The sequence below is a fragment of the Oryzias melastigma genome, linkage group LG21 (genome assembly GCF_002922805.2).
Source record: "Oryzias melastigma strain HK-1 linkage group LG21, ASM292280v2, whole genome shotgun sequence".
NCBI lineage: Eukaryota > Metazoa > Chordata > Actinopteri > Beloniformes > Adrianichthyidae > Oryzias > Oryzias melastigma.
The window spans coordinates 28,570,102-28,579,994 of record NC_050532.1 but is presented as its reverse complement, the minus strand read 5'-3'; positions in this window follow the sequence as shown (position 1 = coordinate 28,579,994).

Sequence of the window (9,893 nt, the reverse complement as noted above, 5' to 3'; positions counted from 1 at the left end):
AATTCACATTTGGCCGAGGCTGACTGTGCAATCTGATCTCATGAGCCCCCCCCCAAAGAAAACGGGCAGAGAGCGCCGGCAGAGAGCGCGGCACAAACGCAGCTTTATCCCAGTTCCTCAGAACCGTAGCGGACAAACTGGACTTCATGTAGAACCAGTCCTAGTCTGGGGGGGTCTAAACCTCAGAGGTAGCGGTGGTGGTGGTGGGGGGGGCGAAAAGAGCCGAGGTACGCCGCCATTTTGTCTGGCTGCAGACAGGGCGGCCCGCGTTAGATGGAGGTCTGACCGACAGAAATGAGGTCAGAGGACGTGACAGAGAAACATTCCGGCTTCAGCGCTCCGACGTTCTGCTGCGAAGCAAAGCAGCGCCGCCAAAACCACGGCGGTCCAGATTCTACCGCCAAAACGGTCCGAGCTTAAGGGTTCTGCTGCGAAGCAAAACAGCGCCGCCAAAACCACGGCGGTCCAGATTCTACCGCCAACAGGGGCCGCTCTGCAGCCGGGTCAAAAGTTCAGCCGCATTAGCGCTCGCTGACCTATTTCTTCCGGTAACTTGGAACGCGTTTTATCCTCCAAACTGAAGCAAAAGAGCTTTTCATGTTTACCCCCCCAATAAGACCCCCACCACGCAGAAACATCTGAATTTTATCTGGTTGTGAAGCGACTCATTTTTACTACTTTTAAATCAACATTAACCGTAAAACAAACAAACAAACATCCATTGGTGTTTGAAATATGAGGAGAACCTGATCAGTTTGATTCTCATAATGATTTCCAGGCAGACAGAAATGTATTTAGTGTGCAGACGATGAGAAATAAAATGATAAAAGATATAAAGAAAAAAAAGCACAGATAATTAAAAAGGGTGCAGGCGATGAAAACTAAACAACAAAAAAGGAGTGATGGAATAAAAAGAGTAAACATATGGGTTTAATGCAGCTGATTAAAAGAAGAGTATGTATGGAAGGAGTGAAAAAATAAGAGAACAGGTCATAAAAAATAAGTGACCAGGTGATGTGACAAATAAATAAATAAGTTCAGGCGCTGAGCCGCAGTTTCAGCCTAAACATTTTTAATCACCTTTTTTTTGTTTTAATAATGAACAAACTCAAATGCTTTTTATAGTTTTTATATTGCATCATCAAAATAAAAGCATCCTTGTAGAAATTATTAATAAAGCTGCAGCATTTCTGCAGATTTAAGCTTCATTTCAGCTTTTTTTATTGTAATTTTACTTTATTTTATTTTGCAGAAGTGACCCAGCAGCTTCTGTTGCTGCTTATCGCTGGCTGTGTTTGTCGTACGGTCGGACGTCGTGGTCATCGAGGGCCGGACACAGAGAGGACGGAGCGCTCCTCATTAGTGCATCTCCACACTAACACAAAGGTAGCAGGGGTCAGAGGTCAGACCTTACTCAGAGCAGGAGCAATTATCATCAAGCAGGAGGAGACGCGCTCTCTCCAGCTCCTGTTCCAGGACGGGCATCCGCATGCTGCAGCGCACAGACCGCGGCGGCCGGCGGCACTCGCAGGTTCACAGAGAGCAGCCGTATGCAGGGGCCGCACGCCGGCTGGAACATTCCAAGAGTCCGCGGTCTCCGGTCTCTGAGCCGCGGTCGGTCTGACTTCACTTTAGGATGTTTAGGATTCCAGACGCGCTCATGGAAAGATTTTTATCTTGTCACATTTCTCTATTCTAATGAAACTTCAAAATGAACAAAAAATGTTCTTTACTGCTTAAAAGTTTGCTATTAATATTACTATTAATTTAAAACTTGAAATTATGTTTTACAATATTTATAAATTATATTAAATATATAATGTAAGGCTTTGTTTTAATTTTAGTGGAAATAAATACACATTTTTGCTGTGTATTAAAAAAAATATGTAAATGTAATGAATTATATATTATAATTATAAAAATATTTTACATATATATATGTATATGTAATATATGTATATATATATTTTTTCATATATATGTATATATATATAAAATGTAGTAACATATATTGTACAGGCTTTGTTTTTATTTTAGTGAACATAAATACACATGTTTGTTGTGTATTAAAACATATATACATTTAATGAATTATATATTATATTTATAAAAATATTTTACGTATATATATTCATATATTAATTCATTTAATTTATTGTTTTTTTAATAAGATACAGCAAACGTTGTAATTAATTTTCACTAAAACAAAAGAGGGCCTTTACATTTAGAAAAAGACCCCAAAAATCATTTAGGCATTACTTTCTACATAAACTGCAGTTTTGAGCGTGTTTGCTGTCACATTGTGAAACTTTTTCTAAAACAATGGTTGAACCATCAAACCGTCACAGATTTTATTAAACTTAGTCAAATATAAATATTCATGTTATTCTCTTTCATATGAACCCACATTCTAGACGCCAAATTGTGTTAAACAGGGAATATACTTCTTTCTTTTTTTCTTTCAGTGAATTAATTCAGTAAAATTTTGGTTTAACATTTTGAAATGTTTTAAATTTTGTTAAACACTAAAAATATCATAATATAAATATAAATCTATAATCGAATGGAATAAAAAAATCTTCATATAAATATATTTAGTTTTCCAAAAATATATATTCTATTGTGAATGATTAAAAATTACATATATTTGTAGAAAATGCATAGTATAATATAATAACTATAATTATTATAATATAATATAATATAATCTTTCTATATTTGAACATGTGTATAAACTGTAATATTTTATTATAAAATGATAAGAAAAAAACCTTACACATTTTCTTCCTCTGTTCCATAAAATATAATTATCTTTAATAATGATGAGTTGTGTTCATGTAAACAGAGCAGAGCCCGGCGTGCTGCTTCGGCGCTGTCAGGGGGGCCGCGGTGAGGTTTAAAACTGGGGGGGTGGGGGGCACATGGATAAAAGATTGTTGAGTTTTAATGTCAAAATGTATTACAGTGACATTTTAAATATATAAAAGTTAGTGTCTCATGTTGTTCTCTGCTGTGTTAAAATGACAGCAGCGTTCTTTATTTAATGCATTAAGTATATTGTATACAGTCTGTGTGAGTTTTTGTTGGTGATTCTATTTAATGTTTATTTGAAAACGATGATGCTGCCCAAAACAAATAAACAGTATTAAAAAAAATACACCATGTAATTTAACTATTACTTATTTTATTTAGTATTACTTCTTCTATGACCAAAATATTACAGGTAACCTTAATAATGATGAAGAACGAAAACATAATAACAAAACAATAAAATAAAATAAAAGAATATCAATAAGAATAGATTTTATAAATTAAAAGAGATGATAATTTTACTTAAAGAATGCTAAGTTTTAACTTTGGCCTCATTTTATCTGTAATAGAGAAAAACTGATAATAAAGATTTGTCATTTTATTGACAATTATGTATTGTTATTAAGAACAATCATAATAGCAAAAAACTTTTAACAAAAAATAATGTATTATATGGACACTTGAACCATCTGACAGCTGGATATTACTTCATCAAAGTTAAAACGGAGTCTCAGATTGAGATTATCTGATGTGTCTGGATCAGATTACCGTCATTCTAGTGATGTGAGTAAAGTTACAGTTTTGCTTCTTTTTTTTAATGTATCTTACATTCGGGTTGGACCAGCAATCAACCTGCTAGATGAAGATAATCCTCTGATTTCAGGATTCCAAACATCATCTGGAGGTTTTTGGAGACTGTTGACCATCAGGGAACTAGAAATGTTCTTTTTTAAATTTGTAGTTAAATCAGAAGACATTTCCTCTCAGAGCTCCTGTGAAGGAAATGATGATAAGGATGTCATTTTATTAAACATAAAAATCCTGTTCGTCATTTTTCTGCATCTATGGTTGGTTTGTTGGACATATTTACTGTGTTGTGTGACGGCAAACGTGTTCAGTTTTATAACAAACCTCATTCAGCCCCTCCCCATGACCCATTCTGTAATTCTCTATTCATCTAGAAAGTTCTTGTTTTTTGTGGTTCCGTATTGGGGGAGTGGAGCAGCTGATCGCCTTTACTTTAATGTTTGTTTGTTTGCTTTCCATCTTTTTGGGGGGGGTCAAAGTGAATTGTGGGTAAAAACGGAGCCAGACGCTGAACTGTGTGTCCAACAAATCCAGATTTGATTTAAGGTGATGACAGAATCAGAACCAGAACCTCTAAAGGAACATTTCACCTTTAATGATTTAATGAAATTATCTTCTATAAAAACTCCAAACCCAAACAAGGAGTGACTCCGAGGTTAGATTTAGCTGAAATTTCTAACTGCAAACATCTGTTTCTCAGAAAATCTAATATTATCTGACAGTCAGCAGGAAGAGGCGTGTTTTAGGTCTTTAATTTAATAAGAAATGAGGATTTGTCTTAAAAGATGACATTAAAAATGTGAATTTTGTGACATGAGAAAATATATATAAATGTATCTGATAAAAGCTGAAATGTGAAGAGAACATAACGTGTAAGTGTGATGAGGTAGATTAAAACAAAGTAAATGTTAACGTGTCACCTTGAACCCGGTTCTGCTCTAATGTTCTGTTTGGCAAAGAGGTTGACGGTTCGGATCCTTTGGTCTCTGCTCACCTCTGCAGGTTCTGGTGGCAGCAGAACCCTCTTCTCTGGATTCAGGATTCTATTTCTACTTATTTAAATGTGGTATTAAACATTCCTCTGATCTCTTCAGAACCAGTTCTGGTCCGTGATTGTGCGGGTCCAGAAGGACGGCCTGGAGGCGGCTCTTTCTGCTGATGGCAGGTCGGTCTGCGGCGGCGGTGCCGGCGGCGTGGAGGAGGCCTGTGTGTTTGTGCTGTACGGTAGACGGAGCACTCGCTCCTCATCAGATGGCGGCGGTGCTGATGGCTGCTCCGGGACACGGCGCCGCTCCAGAAGTGAGTGAGTGTGTGTGTGGACAGGCTGACCGAGCACTCACCCCCCCAGAACACTTTTATTTATTTATCTCCTCTCTGGGATTAAAGCGCTTTTGTGAGGATAACCTACATAAGCGCTGGGTGCTGCTGGGCGCTGCGGCGGCGAGCGGCGGCCACCTTGATACAGATATGATGAGAAGCCAGCAGAGACAATGGTTCTGCTGAGGGTCCCAGCGGCCGCAGCATTAGCGGGATACTGCGCGGCGCCGTGATGGAGCCGCTTTCAGTTTGGCCACTCAGGCGCATTATGCTTTGCTGAATAATTTGGGGGCCCATTCCCGGCTAAATTATTTCCATATCCTGAGCTCCAACTGTCAGACACAATTCAAGTCACGGCTGTCCTGGTTGGTTCTGTCGGAGCGCTTCTACGGCGTGGCGCTCCGACCCCCCCACAGGAAACTGGTGCAGAGGTGCAAACGTGTCCTGTAGACAGTTTCGGGTCTGAAACACCCTGATAGTCGGTTAAGGAGACTCTAGCGGGTACTAGGACCACCAGAACCTCCATCAGCAGCTTGAGGATTCTCCATGATGGTCCGGAACCAAACAGAACGGATCAGACGGCTTCACGGCGCCGCCTTAGTTTCCAGGGTCAGTGTGAGGTCAGCAGCGTCTGCGGCGAAGGTTTGGACTGCAGTCGGCGGCGAGAAACTTTCAGAAACAAACTGGTGAATCACGTTGTGTTCTGACGGACACGAATCACGTCATTCTGCAGACGAGTTCTGCTGAGTCATGCTAACGCTCCCTGATGACCCGTGATGACCCCGAAAGGTCAGGCCAGAAACCAAACATGACTCTGATCCAGAACCACTTTTCAGAACCAAAGTTCTGATGAGGACTGCTTCGGTGAGGGGGGGTGACAGATCAGAACCTCTGAAAGGAAAAAGGAGATTTGCCTCCGCCGACCGGACCGAGATTCTGGTTCCCGGTTTCTTTTCTCATTTGGACCCCCGTCCTCTGGCGGACCTGTCCAGGTGAGCCCCCCCCCGGCTTTTATCAGGGTTGGAGCCCAGTGGGGGGGTCGGGGTTCTGGTGGAGGAATGCGGCGGGGGCCCAGCCTGATTTCACACACTTCCTCCGTCCCGCTGTCGCTTCACATGTTCTGGCATCACGGGGGGGTCAGCAGGTCTGCGAGGGGGGGCTGCTGATGGCAGCAGCGTTCGGTCAAAGCTGCATGAGAAAGAAGGACAAACAGATTACTGCAGATTTCAGGGCTGGCTTTGCTGGGGGGGCAGAGTGTTTCTGACATGGGGGGGCGCGACTGTCACCTGAATGTGTGCGGAGAGGCTGCCGAAGAGGCAGAGGGAGGCCCGCTTCCACCAGGCGGCTCAGAGTTCAGAACAAAGTTGGGCGCCGCCGCCATGGCGCCGTCACATTCGCTCGATCGAGCTCGACGGCGGCCATGATGAACTCCGCGTGAACTCGCCTGTATCTGTGCGAGCGAGGCAGAGCTGGCGCGTGATTGGATGGAGCCGGTGATCCGCTGTTTGGACGTCACCGTCTGACCCCCCCCACAGGCCTAAATCACTGTAATCATCGCAGGACGCTCATGTGTCGAACGGCCAGCGAACGCCACGCCAAACGCCAGAGAATATTTACAACAATGAGAGAAAATAACAAACATTACAGAAATGTGATTAATATGAACGGAGTGTTTACAGGAAATGATTGTAATATTTTTATTAATGAAACTCAAAAACATTCTCTGATGATGGTTTTCAAATCTATGTCTAAATCTTTTGGTTTTCGGTTTAAAATCAGCGATTTATTAAACAAAAAGAGTTTGTATCTCATTTACTGTTTATTAGTTGTTCCATATCTTATATTGTGCAGAGAAATGCAGGAAAACTATCCTGGAATCTTTGGGTAAATTATAAAAGAAACAATAGTTAACAGCAGGATATTGTCAATCAACAAATTCTTTATTTTGTTTGACTAAAAGTTTAAAACTAAAAGAAATTGTTTATGGAGTAAAACATAATTTAGTTCCAAAAATATCAGAATACTATTTACTTTAAGAATTAGTCAGTAAAATGTAATTTTTAAATGAGTCTTTATTATTTTGAACAGGTTAAAGTTCAAACTAAGGTGAGATATGTTTCAGTTCTGGGAGTAAAATGATGGAATGAATGGAGTGATGAATTATAATTAAGATTTGCACTTTAAAAAAAGTTCAAAACATAAATGTATAAATTATTACAAAACACGTGTAAAAGGATTTGATTTACGTATGTCTGTAAATGATTTTATCTGTTTCCTAGTCATGGTGATCAGCTTCATAAACTTCTGTGTTTTTTTGTTTAAACTCTTTATTGTGTTAACAGTACGAATGGCAAACTAAACCAACACACTTCGATGTAATAGATACATATTTAAACTTTATTTATTAAGTTAATTCTTAATAAAATTGATCTTAATCTTGAAACAGTTTTGTTTTAAAATAATTCATTCATTCAAAAATCGTCTTTGTTCACAAACCAACAAACGATCGTCTCTGTTCTGGTAGAAATCCCAGAAATCTGCAGTTTTCTGAGGCAGATCCACGGAATCAAACGTGATTGTTTAACCTCTAAAATCTAAATTTGATGATTGAAGTTTCTTCTCTTTCCCTGAAAATGCAGATTAGATCAGATGTTTTCTGGACGGACGCCGTCGAATTCTGTTTTTTCTGTGACCGATTTAAAAGTCGATGTTTTTCACCAACAAGTCGTTGTCGGCGGCGCCTGAGTCACCCCGCCCTCTCCGGATTAGACCTTATCCTAAATACCTCCTGACCCGCAGCCGACAGAACCGTTCCTTCAGGGTTCACGTGGAGGTTAGCCATGCCGATGCAGATTTTGCTGCTGGGCGGGGGGGCTGGCCGGTGCTGATGAAGATGCTGCTGCAGGGTGGCGGTGGCGGTGGCGGTGGCAGAGGCGGCTCCTCCTCCTGCCACACTAACCTCAGTCTGAACTCAGTCCTGTCTGTCCCACAGGCCTTTTCCTCACTCCCAACTGTCACAGGCTTTTACCGTGGCCCCCCCCAGAGCGGCCAACCCCCCACTGGCCTCACTAAATAGGTGGATGCTGTGAATCTTTCCTGCCTAGACCCCCCCGGTCAGAGCGGTCTCATGGACTACCAGAGAGGACAGTAAGTCACCCCCCCACCCTGAGACACCATCAACTCACATTCACAGCAGCCACGTTTGTCTCAGTGAACTTGATGCTGGGGGGTCAGGTCTGGCGGCTGCAGTTCCGGCCTCGGCCACAGCCGGTGGGGGCGCTGCAGCCCCACGCTGGAGTCTGCCGGAGCGTTTAGGTCCGTTTCTCTTAAGCGGGTTTAGAACAAGCAACAGCTGGAGGGAGGGGTTACAGGCCTCTTCTACTTTCTCCTCCACCCCCCCACAGATAATCCAAGCACCCTGACCCTCCAACAAAGCCTGCAGGCACAGTTGCAGCCAGCAGCAGGGATTGAGTGAAGAAATTACAGCAGCAGCGGCGAGGATAAAGCTGTTTGCTCGGCGTCGACGCCGGCCGGTTCCTGAGGAGGCCGCAGAGTTTTCCTGAAAAAAGCTGACCTTTGATTCTGACCCAAATGGGATGTTTGTCCGAGGAAATGTCAGGTTTACCATGAAGATGGAGCTCTGAAAACGTGGCTTTATTTATTATATATTCAAACTCTGAATATTTAAATTTTGAAGATGAATAAAACAGCAGATTCGTGTTAGAAATCTTTTAAAATTCAAATGGGAGTGATCAGAAAATTCAGAGTGAATCCAGTTTCTGCACCACTTTCCTGCAGAATGAACCCAGCTTCAGCGTCTGTTAATGATTGAATATTTTTAGTCAGAACTCAGTTACAGCGCTCGCTCAGATTTCTCATCGGTTTGGAGAAAACGGGTCACGTTTGTGTTGGTTTGTTGCAGTGTGTGACTTTGATAAATGAGTGTGTTTGTGCCGAGCCGGAGCTGCAGACTCGGCACTCGGCTCAGGAAACCCGAGAGCCGGCAGACGGGAAGTTTCACGACCCAAATATTCCAGGACGAGGAAACATTTAAACACTCTGGGTTTTAATAAGTGTAGAAAGAAAAGCAGAATGAATTTTTATTTAGGTTAAAATGGTTTTATGTTTGGAAATTGAGCCTCTATTTTATCTGCTTTTATTCAAAATAATATAAAGAATTTCTGAAGTTTATTCATAGAATACACATTCATCAGTTTTATAAATATCTGTTCGCAGAGAAGATAAAGTTTGTTTTTCTGTTTCTGGAATTCACTAACAGCTTTTTCTGTAACATTCACGCTACTAGAGTGACTTCCAAGCTCCCCCCACGCTAACATTTGTCCTTTATGAATAATAAATACATGCAATCAGACAAATGGAGACTTTTATGTACATCTGTATTTTTAGACGCTTTAGTTTTGCTCTCATCTTTGTGGAAATCTGCAAATGAACAGACAGAGTTTAAATCCGTCCTCCACTCTCCGTACTTCCACAATGTACAACTTCATGAGACGCTCCTCCAAAACACACTCCTGTATAACACACTCCTCTATAACACACTCCTTTATAACACACTCCTCCATAACACACTCCTCTATAACACACTCCTCTATAACACACTCCTCTATAACACACTCCTGTATAACACACTCCTCTATAACACTCTCCTCTATAACACACTCCTGTATAACACACTCCTGTATAATACACTCCTCTATAACACACTCCTCTATAACACACTCCTCTGTAACACACTCCTCTATAACACACTCCTGTATAACACACTCCTGTATAACACACTCCTGTATAATACACTCCTCTATAACACACTCCTCTATAACACTCTCCTCTATAACGCCGGAGTCACACCGGACGCGATAGCGCCGCGAAGCGGCGCGGAACGGCGTGTGCTTCCATTCGGCGCCCATGTTAACCTATGGCGTCGGTCACACCAGGCG